We start from the raw sequence: 14,338 nt of genomic DNA, 5'->3' as shown, positions 1-14,338 counted from the left end.
TTGGATAGCATCTGTGTAGGGAAATGGACATCTGTTTAGGAATTGCGTAGGAACGGTAAATACTAACAAGAAATCAGTGGTGTTTCCAGTACTTTATAGTCTATGAAAAGAAGTCCGTGATTTCATCAACATATTGGACCTCTGATTTGTTCGTTTGTTGTTTAACGCCACACTCAGCAATATTCCAGCTATATATTCCTCTCAATACATACTGACACATCTTATTGACTGATCACTGACTCTCGGAATTCTCCCTTCTACTTTAAGGATAAGATTACAACTTGTTAACCCATATGTAACAGGATAACAAATGGTGAAAAAAGGGTTTCCCTAAAACCTCCCCCATGCCAAGACAGAACCGAACCATTCCCTCCTTCCCCTGGACTCTGAAACAGGAGAACAAAGTCAAGACAGAGAGCCAGTTGAAAAGAACCGACCCAAAACTCCTCTCTACCATGGACTTCAAGACGAAACACCTGCGGGTCGACAGGTTTCATGGTCAGGACAATGTCAACCTGTTTATTGACTGTCTAAAGAACGCTTTATACCAAATAAAAACCTGTCATCGATGGACAGTAATTTGTTTGGTCAAATCCAAATTTTAAGTGTATACTTTCTTTTCCCCGGCCGTTTAGTACACAGCTTTCGCACCCTTTTTACATTATCTCTCTAGTATTGTTAAAAGATATATGTTTTAAAAGTAGTAAATGCATGGTATTCATACGTTGTCGCATTAAAAATGTGACATTCCATCCTTTAGCATAAATACTGAATCCTATTTATTGTATTCGGTATTTTTTATACATGTGGAAAACCTTAAAAGTAGGAAGTGCAGTTTGTCCCTAATTTTGTTGCATTGTCAACCTAGAAAATCAGGAAACTGTAGATTAATAATTACATATAATCGTACACACATCGTATAATACATGGAGAAATACCGTACATGTGTGCTGTCAACCAAACTTGACAGAGTAGATCCGTGAAGATCCGGGATAGAATAGGTCTTCAGCTACCCATGCTTGTCGTAAGAGGCGACTAACGGGATCGGGTGGTCAGGTTCGCTGACTTGGTTGATGCATGACATCGAATCCCAATTACGTGGACCAGTGCTCATAATGTCAACCACTGGACTGTCTGGTCCAGACTCAAATATTTACAGACCCCCGTCATGTACCTGGAATATTGCTGAGTGCGGCGTAAAATAACAAACAAACAAACAAACATATTGGCAGGCCCATGAGATGGCTTCAACTTAATACACAAATTAGTACAGGGTCGTGGCAGCCATTGTTTCCAACTTTTTGTCGATAGGACAAGTGAGCGTACATTTTGTCTTTGACATACACAGTAAAGGAGCATCTATTTCATACTTTTGAATGAATAGTATGTTCAGAAATATTCCCCAAATGAATAGTTTGTTGGCAGTGGTGAAAACAAATGAATTGTTTATCTTGTGGAAACTACCCACATCATCTTTTTGTGTTCATCGAGTAAAAGAATAGATTGTTTGATGGTAAATGAATAGTTTGTTGGATACAGCTTGGAAAAAAGAGAGTTCTGAAAAAAGTGAAATTACCAGCTCAACAGAGCTAATAACACGTTTGGCGAGCATGTATTAATAAAATATGGCCTTTTAATATGATGAGATTAAAATAACTCAGTAGACGATTTGTACATATGTCTATAACGCGTTATCCTATGATACACCTGATACAGTCGGAATCGTACAATGGAGATATCTTATGATTTTAGAAATGTTTTTTGTTGTTATTTATTTATTTTATATTTCTTCGCAAAACTGTGTCATTGCAGTACACTATAATCTGTAGCAGTATCACGAAGGGTACATGTGGTTTTATGTGTCCCGCGTTTGGGTTCATACACGTGCCGGAGATGCTACCGCCATGTTTGAATCTGCCATTGTAAAAGAATTAAAACGAATTCAAATTTGATAGAAACAGCTGTTCGTTTGAGATGAAGTTTACTTGTGCTGTGTCACATTACTTTCATTGTGTCCGGAAAAGCGTGCGGGTATTTGCTTCGAACCAGGTGTAAGGGATTTATTCTCCCGCCTACAAATCCACGTGCAGCCTGTTTTCTTTGTGGCGGGGTATAAGGGAATAAGAAATTTATTTCGGTCCTAGGCCTGATTCATAGAATTTTATCAAAATCACGTGAACCAATCAGATCTCATCATTCTGACATGGAAGTATGATGATGTTCTTTTGTTAAGAATCGATGCACTGACACCTCGCATAAAGCGGGCATAGATATCAAGACAAAGGAAATATGTATTGTGTGTATAGAGGAAATTTATGTAAGCCTTTTGTTTTATATAACACGGTAAGCATTGAACAGTTATTCCATTGTCAGCGTTATTAAACTGAATTTAATAATTCATTTTGATGTTTCATTATCTTTTGTTGACCAACTCCGCACTATCCCAGCAATATGACGGCGGCCTGTGAATAGCTTGCAACAGACAAACCAGTGATTTATTATATCCTTAGGACAGCCGGGTGTTATAGCCAATACTTTTGGAATAAGGGTCGTATCTCAAGTACCCAGATGAATCCGTTGAAATTGTATGCATTCACAGAGATAATACCTCAAGGATCTAAAGAATGTATTTGGAATTATCTCTCTCTCCCCACTTGGTTGATACATGTCATCGATCCCAATTGCGTGGATCGATGCTCATGATATCAATCACTGGATTGTCTGGTCCAGACTCGATTATTTACAGACCGCCGTCATATAGCTGGAATATTGCTGAGTGCGGCGTTAAACAACAAACCAACCAACCGACCAACCAACCAACCCCTTCGTGACTGCCATTACACTCAGAAATGATCTGCAGAACGACAGTTTTGTTTACGTTTCTACTGAGCTGTGCGTAATCGTCTCCGTGAGGCTGGTCTCCGGTCACAGATGATATGCATTCGCATCCCACTGACCAGACATCACAGGCATGCATTTGTGGTTAGGGCTAAAGATCACGTCAATTGGACAGGACTGGGCTCCAGTACATTTCACTGATAAATCGAGATATTATCCAGACTTAACAGACCGTCGTGCCCGAGTGTGGCGTAGACAAGGAAAAAGACTTCAGGATTCCACCGTAGCCTAACATTACCGCTATTTTGGGGGCTCAATCATGATTTGAGGTGGAATCAGTAGAGCTGGAGGAATCGATCTCCAAGTCCTACAGTGGGGCACCATGCCAACTGTGCGCTTCGAGGATGACAATCTGTATGTGTACTTGGGACCGTATGCTGGTGCAATCGGAACGGACTTCATCCTCATGGACAATAACGAGGGTTTTGATGCCTACTTAGGGCAGGAAACCATTGTCCCCATGAACTGGATAGCCCTTTCACCAGAACACAACCCTACAGAAAACCTGTGGAACGAGCTGCAGATCGACGTCGTGTCCTTCTACAGGATCTCCTACTGAAGTTTGGAACCCTCATTGGGAATATGAGACGACGGTGCCAGGCTGTTATCGCATCACGTGGATCACATACGCGCTACTGAAAGTTTATTTTTGGAAAATTAATTTGCTTTCGTGATTTTTTTATGTTTCAGTTTTGGGTCAGATATGACGGGTGCTTTGACTGATTATTGGTCACATATTGTTTGTTGTCAACGAACGTTTAGTCATTAAAACATATGTTCACGCAATATTGACTTTGGCTATTTCAACAGATGCACACACTTTGACGTATTACCTTTTAAAGTGGTGATCATTAGCAAACTTCGTGCAGTATATGATCCACGGCGTCAGGGTACAAAGACACGCTCTCAGCTAAGTCACGTGTCTAATGTACCCAATCCACCAAGTCACCTCTTCCGACCAGCATGGAGTGGGATCCGGGGTAGGATAGGTTTTCAGCAACCCATGCTTGCCATAAAAGGCGTCTATGCTTGTCGTAAGAGGTGACTAACGGGATCGGGTGATCAGACTCTCTGTCAATCACTGGATTGTCTGGTCCACAGTCGATCATGATCATTCACAGGCCGCCGTCATATATAGCTAGAATATTACTGAGTGCGGCTTTAAACAACAAACAAATATACGGACATCAATTACTTAGTCACTTAATATGATCACAAGATCGAAATAACGTACCTGTTGTTCAAAATGACGAAGAAGCAAATCAAAGAAGCTGGTAGCAGCATATTCGACCGTATTTTTAACCCAACTTTCGAGACGCAAAATGTGTGAGAGTCCAAGTACATATGCGATAGATCTTGGATCTCAGTGCTCTCTTCTTATCCAAGCCACCAATGAATCAATAATGCAAGACTAATTCTTAAGACTGCGAGCGAATGTGGAACGTAAATATTTGACCATTAAAATGTATTGTTAAAATTTACATTTGTCCTTTTAGAGCCCACAAGGCATTTGTTGCCAATTGATGTTTGTGTATTGTACAGATAATTGGTATTTATGTTGTAGATTGTTGACGTTATTTTGGTCTCTCATATACAAAAGACCTGGTTCATTGCAATTAGGCTTTTTCAAATGAGGCAGTTGATAAACAGCAAAGTCATTATGATGGACACCACGGGGAAATGAGAAACCATACCCATGTTGAATCCGGACCACAAATAATATGAAAACGATTTTTCCCTCAAAAGGCCCAAGAATATGTTTTCAATCCTTGTGTGCGTGGGTCTACTGGTATTTCTAATTTGTAGGTCAGTTCTGGTCGGTCAACCAACCCTCTACCGCAGCAACCAATTCTTTGTCATCATGTATCTCTCACAACACAAGTGTGTTTTTGTAAATAATGACAACAGATGCCAGGCACGAGGTCATTGTCCTCATCCTAACGGACCACTGTCAAAGACTGCCGCGATGCTTCTGTTTGATAGACTCGCGCAATCTTTGCAATAACTTGGCATAATATTCACCATTCAATGTTGTTAATTTTCGAGCATGAACTTAGTTTAAAACTCACCACAGAACAGCTCTGAACCAATAGACACTTTGTCATACATTGACAATTATGTCACATGAATCAAAATCTGAAAGTTTTTTTGAACCAAATGAGTGAGTGAGTGAGTTGAGTTTAACGCCGCTTTTAACATTATTCCAGTTATATCACGGCGTGTCAGCTTAATGTGGGAGGAAAGCCCAAGTGATGCATGTCTCAGACGTTTACCACTTCGGTGAAACCCACGAGCACGGGTATGGTGCTGACAAACCTAGGAACATAATCGGGGCGAACCGGGATTCGAACCCACAATCATAGGTTTCTGGGGTGCCCAAGGGACGCAACTCTGCACAGCGAATCGCGGCGCCTGAGACGACTGGGCCACCCGTGCCCCCTATTTGAACCAAGACCTGCCATTATGGAATGTCTTGGCAACACACCAGGATCAAGGCATATCTTGTCTTTAGTGAAAGAGGCTAAACCTGAGCCTGTACCAATGCTTGGCCCATGCCGCAGCAGATGTCTTGATTAGACTTCACTCACTTTGTACATACGAGATGAAGAGTAAACATGGCAAATAAATGAGACAAAAGGGTTAGTTTTAATCTTTTATTACAGAAATCCAAGGAGGACAGGTGTATCTCTAATTCTCGGTTCTACGGCAGTAAAATTTTACTGAATTTATTAGCTTGATTTTGGGCAAGTACATTTTAAAATAGGGCAAGTGAGAATGTTGGTCAAACTTGCCCTTGGTCAAGTAACATTTTTAATTAAATAAAGCCCTGACTACGGTTGCTGATGACGGGGATTACCGCTTGAGGAGACGCGGTTGGATTTACTGAGGCACGATAGTGTAGAGCTCGGGGATTTCTTTGAGTGAGTCGAGCATTCTCTGTTATAGCTTCGAATGGACGCTTCATTTCGGTGACCCGACATATACATGATCAGTCTGAATTCAAAGCCTGCATCATCCATAGCCTAAATCGATGTCGCTCTCAGTTTTCCCTAATCATTTTTAATGTTATTTTCAGACATTGAGGAATTCCCCTAAAGTAGTTATGTATGTCTCCGCGCGATTGACAACGTAATCACGTGACATACTGGCGTTCATCTAGGCGAGGTCACCCGCTACTGTCAATATTTGGAGGTGGAATATCACGTGATCTGGATACGACTTTTGATTGGCTGCGTACATTTTACTTCTCGCTTGAAAATAGAGCATGTCCTATTCCGTACAACTCACGTCCAACAAGTTGCATGCGTCAAAAGTTGGACCGACTTGCCTGTTCACATGATGCAATGGAGATGAGGAGAAGGCCAAGGCACAAGTTGTAGTATTCTCAGTTGGAATATTGATGGATTGTACAAATACGTGAGCTCTTCACTGGAGCGCAACCCCCGCCCCCCCCCCCCCCCCCCCCTTTTTTATTTCGAAAAAAATCTTTATTTCTGTATAAATTACCACCAAAGACAATAAATAGATCTTAATTGTGCACCCCCCTCCGCCTCCCCCCCCCCCCCCCCCCCACACACACACACACACACACACACCTTCCAAAAAATCTGTATCCGCCCATGCTCTTCAGTTAGTGTTTTTAAACAGTTCTGCTGTAGATACGACATTATTAGTTTCTGTGAGTCGTTTGTTTAGCAGGAAGAAGACTTTGACGATCTATTGTCCATATTTCAATCATTTAACTTTTGTCGACCTAACCATAAACAACGTGGCCGTTACTGTGGTGGTGTAACCGTATTGGTGAAAGATAATTTCTTCAAGAACAATCTTATTCGTCGAATATGTCATTCATTTATCGATTGTGTTGTGCTGCACTTTCAAACAAGTTATTTTGGATTACAAAAAGATTCAGTTTTAATATTTGATTATATCTCGCCTGAAAACCCCCCTGCTGAGGCTAACATTGACCCCATAAGTCGTCTTGACAGTATCTACAAACAGATTGAAGAAAATGTAGCAGACAGTGTAGATACTTTAACAGACCTTTACCATAGTGTTGCAGAAGAGTTTAAAAAAAGTGTACAAAGGTAGTAAGCTAACTGACATATCGCCACAGCCACCTTGGTGGGATGATCAGCTGGAAGTATTTAAACAAAAGAAATATACAGCTCTAAGGCTCCATAGGAAATATGGACAGGATATATATATATATGATGTAAAAGGAAATATAAAGAAACATTTTATTTGAAAAAGGAAGATTATGGCCACAAACAGAGGAACATCTCAGTGCATCCAGACATGATTCAAAATCTTTTTGGAAAGTATTAAAATCCTGCAGAGTAAATCACAAGATTCTTTCAAACATGACAGCAGAACAGTGGTTTGAACATTTTAATAACCTGTTGAACTGTAATTCTGACTGCAGCTATGATTACAGTGACCCAATATGGGAATACACAGATGCAGATGACAGGGACTATTTATGTGAATTATTAACCCTTTTGCACAAGAGAAAATTAATGCAAGTTTGAAATTGCTCAAAACAAGCAAATCTCCTTGCCCTGATGGCATAGTTAACGCAACTAAGAACTATATCTCACCATTATTAACAAAACTATTCAGTAAACTTTATGACAGTGGTATATTTCCTAGTAGCTGGGGCAAGAGTATTATTTGTCCCCTACACAAATCAGGCAGCTTCTCAGGCCCAAATAATTACAGAGGCATCTCCTTGATAAATCATTGTGTAAAGTTCTTACAACAGTAGTTAACAACAGACTTCAACATTTGTGTGATAACAATATTATATCTGAATTTCAAGCTGGCTTCAGAAAAAAATATTCCACTATTGACCAGATATTTACCCTACAAGCTATGGTCAACAAATAGTTATCAAAAAAGGGATGTTTTATTGTCTTTTAATAGACTTTTCAAAAGCTTTTGACAGGGTGAACCACAAAATGTTATTTAACAGATTCCTTCAACTGGGAGTTAAAGGTAAATTTCTCAAGTTTATAATTCAGATGTATTCAACACTATGTACATGTGTGAGAATTGATTCTGGACTATCGCTATACGTCAAGTGGACCATGGGTCCTCGTCAGGGGTGTATCTTAAGCCCTAAGATCTTCATCATATTTATTAATCTGTTAGGTTCAATGTTGGAGGAAGAAGGTGGTAGAGGTGTGTTTATATCTACTCATCTCCCTGATGTATTTGCTCTGTTATTTGCTGATGATGTGTCAACCGTCTCTGATACTGCTTTACAGCTTCAAAAGAAAATAAAGACCCTGGAGAAATTCTGTGATGATACTGGCATGAAAGTCAATCTGAATAAGACTAAAATAATAGTATTTCGGAATGGAGGTCCCTTTCGCATTTATGAAAAGAGGTTTTTGAATGGACAACAGATAGAAGCTGTCCACATGTACAGATATTTGTGGAATTATTTTCTCACCAAAGTTATCTTGGACTAAGGCCCAAGCATGTCTAGTAGCCCAGGCAAGGAAAGCACTTCTATCAATATGTAATTATCAAAAACAATTTGGATACATTGATCACCATGATCTTTTTAATATTTTTGATGCTATGATTTCACCAATCCTATGTAATGGATCAGAGATCTGGGGAACCAGCTACTGTAACATTATTGAGAGTGTCCATAACAGATTCTGCAAATCGTTTTTGAAAGTAAATAAGTTCACAAATAACAACATGGCTCTAGGAGACTGTGGTAGGATCCCCCTACAGTACGTGTCAAGAGCAGTCAAGTACTGGTGCAGACTAATTCAGATGGAACAACACAGGCTACCCATCCAAACTTATTATATACCAAAATCTCTTGATGATACTGGTAAAATTACATGCATATGGGCCTCACATATTAGAATGATTTTATTCCAGTTTGGATTTGGTTTTGTTTGGCTAAGCCAAGACATTGGTAATATTCAACATTTCATGACAGTTTTTAAACGAAGATTTTACGACTGCCTCACTCAATATTGGCACTTTTCCCTGACATCATCAACGAAATGCAATTACTACTCACAGTTCAAGTCATTACTAAATGTGGAATCATATATTACTTGTGATATGTCTTCTTACCTACGTAGACTTATAGCCATGTTCCGGTGTAATAATTTCAGACTTGCTGTTGAACTGGGGCGTCACAACAACATCCGACATAATGAACGTGTCTGCACTTTCTGTTTTTCGAAAGGACATAACCATGTTGGAGATGAATTCCATGTTCTTATGATTTGTGACCAGTATTCTAAAGCAAGAAGAAACTCTTTTCCCAAGCGTCTCGTTACCCCTCCCTCTCTTGAGAATTTTATAAGACTTATGTCAGCTCGAAACGAACAAATTATTAAAAGCTTAGGTAAATTTCTCTCCCAAGTCATGGACATCGAAAGGAAACAGTGTGGAACGGCAACTCATTATTAAATCTACTCAGCATGCAAATATATATACAGTATGTTTCCATTGTATTATGCGCCGGTGGCCTGAAGTACCGAATAAATTTGTCTGTCTGTCTGTCTGTCTGTCTGTCCTTAAAAACTGAAAAAGTTGGAAGAATCATGTTGGATGATAAATAAAATCTTACTCTCATGTCTCGGCAGGCCTCGGAGTTTTTCCACTTTTATCAACTCGTGTTGATATATTTGATGTCAAAAGACATGAGGGTGACATTCTCTATTTTAAGCCAAGCAGAAATGAAGTGCTCTGTAAATGATACATAAAATCGAATCGAAGGCGCACATGTAAAAACAGTCATTATTTCAACGATTAAGTTGTATTATGTTCAACACACCAGTGATATGTCTCTCTCTCTCTCTCTCTCTCTCTCTCTCTCTCGCATAGGTGTGGTCGAAATGATCAGCGAAGGTATTTTCCCCAAATTAAAAAAAAACCGCGCAAATATGTTTTGTCAGTTAAACGCTTGCTTAATCACCCGAACACACTGTACAAACAGCTGAGGGCATTTCTCACCAGTCACTGATGTCGAACGTGTTTGTCCTAAATTATAACAGGATTCCCGCATGGAAATGAATATGTGCTTCAAATTTATATACTTTAATTCAAACTCACGCATGAATGACTCACGAGCGGTGGCAGGACAATGGAATGTACCCGGATGAGAAAACAGAGCTTAGAATTCACACGGTGGGAGGGTCTTCTCAGATACCGTGAGAAGCGATGTTTTACAAATACTCCACAAAAACTGTTTCAGCATAGTTAAACTTGTCTGTAACTGACGTGAAGTTTGGAAACATTTCACAATCATCATTGAGTTGGGATCACGTGCCGTCAAATTCTTGGTGAGAGTCGAGAGGTGACTGCGAGCTGTTATATTTTGCAGTGACCTAGGTCAATAGCGCTTTAAATAGTACATCTGCACGTGTTGTTCTCTCAGTTCGTGCTGGTAATGTCCGTAAGCTGCACACACTGTTAAATATAGCCGCTCGCGGTCATCCAACTGATCCTCAATCGGATGATAACCACGTGATCAAAGTTCAATGATGATGTTTTTCGCAAAAAAATGGACATTTCTTGAAAAGCGCTTTTGGTAATTTTTGTCATATTTTTGTAATATTCCGTGGGGGCGGAATGGCTTGTTTTCACTTCATAAGTTTAATAACACACGCAGCTATCTTCGTTAATTAAACTTCGCGATATTTCGTGAATTTATTTCAACTGGTGAGGACTGTGACAAAATAAAATGATCTCTGTTGTTATTTCAGTTTAATGATAACATTTGAACACCAAATCTGGGACCCGTGAAGATTCCGGTGTAGAATTGGTCTTCAGCAACCCATGCTTGCCGTAAAAGGCGACTATACTTGTCGTAAAAGGCGACTAACGGGATCGGGTGGTTAGGCTCGCTGACTTGGTTGATACATGCCATCGATCCCAATTGCGTGTATCGATGTTCATGATGTCGATCACTGGATTGTCTGGTCCAGACTTGATTATTTACAGACCGCCGTCATATAGCTGGAATATTGCTGAGTGCGGCGTTAAACAACAAACAAACAAGGAAACAAACAAACCAAATCTGGCATGTGTGGCCGTGCGACCTGAAGACTTGTTTTTCTGAAAAAAAGAAAAGGGTTCTATTTGGTCTCTTTAAAAAATACCTTCCTCCCCCTCCGTCACTTTCCAAAACATCAACGGGCAGGTCACAAACAAACACACATTATGAAACCTGTTACCCGCGCTACATGGCTGAAATATTTCCCGTGCGACGTGACATGTACACATTAGCCCTTTCACTCAAGTTATAAAACCTAACAAACACACAACACACTATTTAAGATGCTATCTCCAAGTGACCAGCAATAATTCTCTCATCACTCATCACAGCACCTTAATTCACAAACCCATTAACTCAATTATTGCGCTCCCCGGGATACTTTTGACACGGCCCCTGAACGTAATTCCACTAAATCGATGTCGGGTATCTATCTACCCAGTGCGTGAGATAATGGCGGCTGCTTGCTCACTGCACGGTTCAGGGCGTTTGTAAATTACGTCCTCGAGTTGACAGATGAGACACTCTCAGCCTTGAATCAGTCGACGCTGGAATGTCATTGTCCGCGTCACGCAGCTCTCTGTAGGCGTGCCCAGGTGTGGACAACGGGTCTTGTGTCCACTTATAACTGGACAGGATAGACAGGACACTGGCTTTGAACTACATCTGGATTCTAGCGTTGTAGGTAGGTGCCACTTTTTACAAGGTGTTTGTCATGTTGGTGGTAGTGTTCGCTGTTACTTTAGGTACTTCTGGGTATACATGCTTACATGGTCTCATGAAAATCTACGTACCTATAACGTTACGAGATGTGCTCACACGACTGTGCTTATATTATGGCCGTGAAACATGGTTATAATACATCGAAGTTATTTCGTAATATGTATCCCCTGTTAGTGTCATGTATAGTGTTACATTAATACCTACACAGGTCATAATCCCCCCCCCCCCCTCTCTCTCTCTCTCTCTCTCTCTCTCCCTCTCTCTCTCTCTCTGTCGCTTTCTGTGTCACACACACATACCAACATTTACCTACATACATCAGTAGCCGAAAGGCTCACTCTGCGGTATTGCGTGTTTATTTACACATATTGTTTTGTTAATCTCCAGTCAGCAGTATCCCTGCTCTAAGCTGCAACTATGTAGGTCTGCAACTATGTAGGACACTCTCACGTTGGCCGGTAGAACCAGTGGTTGTACGTTCACACCACCGATGTCAAGTTTGTTATTAATGTTGTTTACGGCCAGAGTCGCGACACCGCTTGACCTGTATCGCAGCTCAGGTGCACACACCTAGACTGATATGTATCTCCTCCTAAGGTAAGCGTTGTGCCCGAGGCATGTTGATATAGTTAGTCGAGGGATAAGCCGTTTACACCAGTATCTGTTTCATTCTTAATGCTACTGCTTTGTACACTGTTGAGATGAGTCATGGTATTGTATATCATGTCAATTCGAGTGTTGTGTGGGATCGCGGGTGTATGTAGGGGTGGTCCCAAACAGTCCCGTACAGTTCCGCGCTGTCAGTACAGTCCCGTACAGTCAGTACAGTGTCACACTGTCAGTACAGTCAGTACAGTGTCACACTGTCAGTACAATCCCGTACATTCAGTACAGTGTCACACTGTCAGTACAATCCCGTCCATTCAGTACAGTGTCACACTGTCAGTACAATCCCGTACATTCAGTACAGTGTCACACTGTCAGTACAATCCCGTACATTCAGTACAGTGTCACACTGTCAGTAAAGTCAGTACAGTGTCACACTGTCAGTACAGTTCCGTACATTCAGTACAGTGTCACACTGTCAGTACAATCCCGTACATTCAGTACAGTGTCACACTGTCAGTACAATCCCGTACATTCAGTACAGTGTCACACTGTCAGTAAAGTCAGTACAGTGTCACACTGTCAGTACAGTTCCGTACATTCAGTACAGTGTCACACTGTCAGTACAGTCAGTACAGTGTCACACTGTCAGTACATTCAGTACAGTGTCACACTGTTAGTACAATCCCGTACATTCAGTACAGTGTCACACTGTCAGTACAATCCCGTACATTCAGTACAGTGTCACACTGTCAGTACAGTCAGTACAGTGTCACACTGTCAGTACAATCCCGTACATTCAGTACAGTGTCACACTGTCAGTACAGTCAGTACAGTGTCACACTGTCAGTACAGTCCCGTACAGTCAGTACATTGTCACACTGTCAGAACATTCAGTACAGTGTCACACTGTCAGTACAATCCCGTACATTCAGTACAGTGTCATACTGTCAGTACAGTGTCACACAGTCAGTACAGTCCCGTACAGTCAGTACAGTGTCACACTGTCAGTACAGCCCCATATCCTCAGTACAGTGTCACACTGTCAGTACAGCCCCGTACATTCAGTACAGTGTCACACTGTCAGTACAGTCCCGTACAGTCAGTACAGTGTCAGACTGTCAGTACAGTCCCGTACATTCAGTACAGTGTCACACTGTCAGTACAGTCCTGCATTCAGTACAGTGTCACACTGTCAGTACAGCCCCGCACATTCAGTACAGTGTCACACTGTCAGTAAAGCCCCGTATCCTCAGTACAGCGTCACACTGTCAGTACAGTCCCGTACAGTCAGTACAGTGTCACACTGTCAGTACAGTCAGTACAATGTCACACTGTCATTACAGCCCCGTACAGTCAGTACAGTGTTACACTGTCAGTACAGTCCCGTACATTCAGTAGTGTCACAACTGTCAGTACAGTCCCGTACAGTCAGTACAGTGTCACACTGTCAGTACAGTCCCGTACAGTCAGTTCAGTGTCACACTATCAGTACAGTCCCGTACATTCAGTTCAGTGTCACACTTTCAGTACAATCCCGTACATTCAGTACAGTGTCACACTGTCAGTACAGTCCCGTACATTCAGTACAGTGTCACACTGTCAGTACAGTCCCGTACATTCAGTACAGTGTCACACTTTCAGTACAATCCCGTACATTCAGTACAGTGTCACACTGTCAGTACAGTCCCGTACATTCAGTACAGTGTCACACTGTCAGTGCAGTCCCGTACATTCAGTACAGTGTCACACTGTCAGTACAGTCCTGCAGTCAGTACAGTGTCACACTGTCAGTACAGTCCCGTACAGTCAGTACAGTGTCACACTGTCAGTACAGCCCCGTACATTCAGTACAGTGTCACACTGTCAGTACAGTCCCGTACAGTCAGTTCAGTGTCACACTGTCAGTGCAGTCCTGTACATTCAGTTCAGTTCCAGCCAGGGCAGTTTCTTGTAGATTATGTAACACCCTTGATTATGTACCATCCTGTGGACTATGTGCCATCCTGTAGATTAAGTACCACCCTGTAGACTATATACCCTCCTGTAGATTAAGTACAGCCTGTAGACTATGTG

General features: G+C 41.3%; 1 protein-coding gene across 2 annotated transcripts in view; it reads left to right on the top strand.

Annotated features, from left to right (window-relative positions):
• Nucleotides 1-11,379: 11,379 nt before the first annotated feature.
• Nucleotides 11,380-14,338, top strand: part of LOC124131232 — a 65,842-nt gene continuing 62,883 nt past the window's right edge. The window contains exon 1 of one of the 2 annotated variants that reach the window (XM_046494346.2): nt 11,380-11,614. The gene's annotated coding sequence lies outside the window, so the exon portion shown is untranslated. Of the gene's footprint in view, nt 11,619-14,338 lie in introns of both variants that reach the window. The other variant, XM_046494345.2, reaches the window with a different exon arrangement.

The sequence above is a fragment of the Haliotis rufescens genome, unplaced genomic scaffold, assembly GCF_023055435.1.
Source record: "Haliotis rufescens isolate VD_foot unplaced genomic scaffold, xgHalRufe1.0.p SCAF_14, whole genome shotgun sequence".
Classification (NCBI taxonomy): Eukaryota; Metazoa; Mollusca; class Gastropoda; order Lepetellida; family Haliotidae; genus Haliotis; species Haliotis rufescens.
The sequence above is the reverse complement of the archived record's forward strand: the minus strand, read 5'-3'. Positions and strand labels throughout refer to the sequence as shown.